This window comes from Pongo abelii, chromosome 4, assembly GCF_028885655.2.
Source record: "Pongo abelii isolate AG06213 chromosome 4, NHGRI_mPonAbe1-v2.0_pri, whole genome shotgun sequence".
NCBI lineage: Eukaryota > Metazoa > Chordata > Mammalia > Primates > Hominidae > Pongo > Pongo abelii.
Window position 1 is genome coordinate 36,690,748 of NC_071989.2, and position 5,323 is coordinate 36,696,070.

At 44.1% G+C, this 5,323-nt stretch overlaps 1 pseudogene; it reads right to left on the bottom strand.

Moving 5' to 3' along the window:
- Window positions 1–3,172: 3,172 nt before the first annotated feature.
- On the bottom strand, window positions 3,173–4,426 carry LOC129059377 (NADH-ubiquinone oxidoreductase chain 1-like; annotated as a pseudogene).
- Between the last annotated feature and the right edge of the window lie 897 nt (window positions 4,427–5,323).

Sequence of the window (5,323 nt, forward strand, 5' to 3'; positions counted from 1 at the left end):
TAAGATACACAGGGCTTAACCTGTAATTTAACTTTGACAAGGTTATGAAATGCTTTTTCTAGTATCTTTTTGAAAAAGTCATGGAGGTTATGGGGCTGGCTTGAAATCAGCTTTAGGAGGTTCGATTCCTTCCTTTTTTGTTCAGGTTTCATATAGACTGGCTCTTCAAACGTATGGTAGGGTGGAGGGCATCCGTACAATCACTCCAGGTTTGTAGAGGGTTGTTCAATTATTAGGACTTTTTGCTTTGAGGCGAAAGCTTCTCAGATTATAAAAATTATTAGTATTACCGCTGTCAGGGAAATAAATGAGCCTGCGGATGATAGAATGTTTCATGTGGTATATGCGTCGGGGTAATTGGAGTAACGTCGGGGTATTCCAGATAGGCCAAGGAAGTGTTGTGGGAAGAAGATTAGATTTACGCCAACAAATAGGATAACGAAGTGGATTTTGGCATAGGTCTGGTCTAAGGTGTAGCCTGAGAATAGTGGGAATCAGTGGATGAAGCCTCCTATGATGGCGAATACAGCCCCCATTGACAAGACGTAATGAAAATGAGCTACAACGTAGTATGTGTCATGTAGTACAATGTCTAATGATGAGTTTGCTAGTACGAAGCCTGTTAGGACGCCTACGGTGAAGAGGAAAATAAATCCTAGGGCTCAGAGGACTGCAGCGGATCATTTAGTATTGCTTCCGTGGAGAGTAGCGAGTCAACTAAATACTTTGACGCCAGCGGGGATGGCGATAATTATAGTAGCAGAGGTGAAGTAGGCCCGTGTATCTACGTCTATTCCTACTGTAAATATATGGTGGGCCCATACAATAAATCCTAGAAAACCAATTGACATTATGGCTCAGACTATACCTATATATCCGAATGGCTCTTTTTTTCCGGAGTAGTACGTTACGATCTGGGAAATTATACCGAAGCCTGGTAGGATGAGAATATAAACTTCGGGGTGGCCAAAAAACCAGAATAAGTGCTGGTATAGGATAGGATCCCCTCCTCCAGCTGGATCAAAGAACGTAGTATTTAGGTTGCGGTCTGTTAGCAGCATGGTGATGCCAGCAGCTAGGACTGGAAGGGAAAGGACTAGCAAGACTGCTGTGATTAGGACGGATCAGACGAAAAGGGGCGTCTGGTATTGAGATATTGCGGGGGGTTTTATATTAATAATTGTTGTGATGAAATTGATAGCTCCTAGAATAGAGGAAATGCCTGCTAGATGTAGAGAGAAGATTGCCAAGTCTACAGAGGCTCCTGGGTGGGAGTAGTTTCCTGCTAAGGGAGGGTAGACTGTTCAGCCTGTTCCTGCACCGGCCTCCACTATAGCAGATGCGAGTAGTAGTAGGAAGGAGGGAGGGAGGAGTCAGAAGCTTATGTCGTTTATGCGCGGGAACGCTATGTCGGGAGCGCCAATTATTAGGGGTACTAGTCAGTTGCCAAAGCCCGCAATTATAATGGGCATCACTATGAAAAAAATTATTACGAATGCATGGGCCGTGACGATGACGTTATAGATATGGTCATTACCTAGGAGGTTGCCGGGTTGACCTAGCTCAGCCCGGATGAGGAGGCTTAGGGCTGTGCCCAGGACTCCAGCTCATGCGCCGAATAATAAGTATAATGTTCCAATACCCTTGTGGTTTGTGGAGAACAATCAGCGGTCGGCGAACATCAGTGTGTGTGTTTGGGGCGGGGCGGGGGGTAAAATGGCTGAGTATGGCATTAGACTGTAAATCTAAAAACGGGCTAAACCTCTTTTTACCAGCCCTGAGGTGATTATCATGTTGAATTGCAAATTCGAAGGAGCAGCTTCAAACCTGCCGGGGCTTCTCTCGCCTTTTTTCCCTGCGGCGGGAGAAGTGGACTGAAGCCAATTGATTAGGGTGTTTAGCTGTTAACTAAATGTTTGTGGGTTTAAGTCCCATCGGTCTAGTAAGGGCTTAGCTGAATTAAAGTGGCTGGTTTGCGTTCAGTTGATGCAAGGTAGGGTTTTGCAGTCCTTAGTTGTTACAGAAATTAAGTATTGTAACTTACTGAGGGCTTCGAAGGCTCTTGGTCTGTGTTAACCTAAATTTCTATGAGATAGTCAGTATAAGGGGGGAGATGGGTAGAAGTAAGGTGGTGAGGATGATGAGTGCGGGGAGGAGGGGAGTGGGCTTTGTGTTTTCGAATTGTCATTTTATTTTTACATTGTTGGACATGGGGAGTAGTGTGATTGAGGTGGAGTAAATTAGGCGCATGTTAAAATAGAGGTTAAGGAGGGTGATGATGGCTATGATGGTAGGGGTAACGAGGCTATCATTTTTTTGTGAACTCTTCGATGATAGCTCATTTGGGTAGGAAGCCAGTTAGTGGGGGTCGGCCTCCTAGGGATAGTAGGGTAGATGGAATTAGGGGCATTAGCCACGTTAGTTTGTTTCAGGTGCGAGATAATAGCAGGATTGTGGTGCTAGAATTTAAGTTGAGAATTAGGAATGCGGTAGTTGTCAGAATAACGTAGATGACTAGGTTGAGGATGGTGACGTTTGGGTTGTATGGCAATACTGCTATTATTCAGCCTACGTGGGTAATTGAGGAGTATGCCAGGATTTTACGCAGTTGGGTTTGGTTTAGTCCGCCCCAGCTGCCTGCTAGAATAGATAAAATTGAAAGGGTAAGGAGAACGTTTACGTTTACTGATGGAGAGATTTGGTATATAATTGAAATGGGGGCTAATTTTTGTCACGTAAGGAGGAGTAGGCCGGACATTAGGGGGATTCCTTGGGTGACTTCTGGGACTCAGAAGTGAAAGGGGACTATTCCGAGTTTTATTGCCAGGGCTGTTACAATTATTAGTGACGAGTATTAGTTGGTGGTGTTGGCTGTGGTTCATTGCCCTGAGAGTACATTGTTGGAGAGGATGGCTATTAGAAGGATTATGGATGCGGTTGCTTGTGTAAGGAAATATTTAATAGCAGCTTCTGTAGAGCGGGGTTTTTTTTTTTGTTTTTTTTTTTTTTTTTTTTTTTGGTTAGGATTGGGATGAAGGCTAGTATATTTATTTCTAAGCCTAGTCAGGTAAAGAATCAGTGCGAGCTTAGTGCTGCAATGAATGTACCTGTGAAGACGGTTAGGTAGATGATAGGTTGGGCTAAGGGGTTAATTAGTACGGGAAGGATATAACCAACATTTTCGGGGTATGGGCCCGATAGCTTATTTAGCTGACCTTACTTTAGGATAGGGTGTGATAAGTGGCACGGAGAATTTTGGATTCTCAGGGATGGGTTCGATTCCCATGGTCCTAGAAATAAGGGGATTTAAACCCCTACAATTTACTCTATCAAAGTAACTCTTCTGTCAGACATATTTCTTAAGTTTGGGGAGGAATGCCGGAGATTGTAATGGGCACGGAGATGTGTCATATGAGTAGTGCTAACGTGAGTGGTAGGAAATTTTTTCATAGGAGATGCATGAGCTGGTCGTAGCGGAATCGGGGATATGTTGATCGAATTCATAAAAATAGGGAAGTCAGGAGTAGGGTTTTGATGGTGAAAAATGTTGTGTAGAGTTCTGGGGAGTGGATGTTGAATGTTGTCCCTAGGAAAATTATGGTAGTGAGGGCGTTTGTTATGATAATATTTGTATACTCGGCTATAAAAAATAGGGCAAATGGGCCTGCGGCATATTCAATGTTAAAGCCTGAGACTAGCTCGGATTCTCCTTCGGTGAGGTCGAAGGGGGTTCGGTTGGTTTCTGCTAGTGTTGAGATAAATCATATTATAGCCAAGGGCCATAATGGCAGGAGTAGTCACAGGTGTTCTTATGTTGTGATGAGAGTGGAGAGGTTGAATGAACCACTTAGTAGTAGTACTGACAGTAGGATGATGGCTGGGGTGATTTCGTATGAGATTGTTTGGGCTACTGCCCGTAATGCGCCGATTAAGGCGTAGTTTGAGTTTGATGCTCATCCTGACCAAAGGATGGAGTAGACGGCTAGGCTGGATGTAGCTAGGATGAATAGGAGACCTAAGTTGAGATTAATTAGGGGATTGGGTATGGGGAGGGGGGCTCATAATAGGAGGGCGATGGTGAGGGCTAGGGCGGGGGCGATGATATAAAGGGTGATGGTTGATGTGGAAGGTTTTAGGGGCTCTTTGGTGAATAGTTTTAGGGCGTCGGCAAAGGGTTGTAGTAGTCCGTAGGGGCCTACAATGTTGGGTCCTTTGCGTAGTTGTGTGTAGCCCAGGATTTTTCGTTCGGTTAGCATTAGAAATGCTATGGCGATTAGGATAGATGTGACCAGGAGTAGGAGGTTGATTATGGGCATTTTGTTAAGAAGAGGAGTTGAACCTCTGACTGTAAAGCTTTAAATTTTATGCAATTACCGGGCTCTGCCATCTTAACAAACTCTTTTCTTGAGTGGGTGTGGGTGTGGTGTTAAATTGAGATAATATCATTTATGGGGGGAAGGTGCTTTGTGAAGTAGGCCTCATTTCTCTTGTCCTTTCGTACAGGGAGAAATATGAAATAGATAGAAACCGACCTGGATTCCTCCGGTCTGAACTCAGATCACGTAGGACTTTAACCTTTGAACAAACGAACCTTTAATAGCGGCTGCACCATCGGGATGTCCTGATCCAACATCGAGGTCGTAAATCCTATTGTTGATATGGACTCTAGAACAGGATTGCGCTGTTATCCCTAGGGTAACTTGTTCCGTTGGTCAAGCTATTGGATCAATTGTATGTGGTAGTTCGTTTTGACTTGTGAAGTCTCAGCATGTGTTTCTCGGAGGCTGGGTTGTACTCCGAGGTCGCCCCAACCGAAATTTTTAATGCAGGTTTAGTGGTTTAGAGCCTGTGGGCTTGTTGGGTGTTATTTGCATAAGTAAATTGAAGCTCCATAGGGTCTTCTCGTCTTGTTATGTTATGTCCGCCTCTTCACGGGCAGGTCAATTTCACTGGTTGAAAGTAAGAGACAGTCGAACCCTCGTGAAGCCATTCATACAAGGCCCTATTTAAGGAACAAGTGATTATGCTACCTTTGCACGGTTAGGGTACCGCGGCCATTAAACATATGTCACCGGGCAGGGGGTGCCTCTAATACTGGTAATGCTAGAGGTGATGTTTTTGGTAAACAGGCGGGGTAAGATTTGCCGAGTTCCTTTTACTTTTTTTAACCTTTCCTGATGATCATGCCTGTGTTGGGTTAACAGTGGAAATAATAATGGTCTATTTGTTGATTATGTATATTGAGCTGTTAACTGTCATGTGGTATTTTGGTCTAACATAGGCTTATGCAGAGGAGAATGTATTCATGTTACTTATACTAACA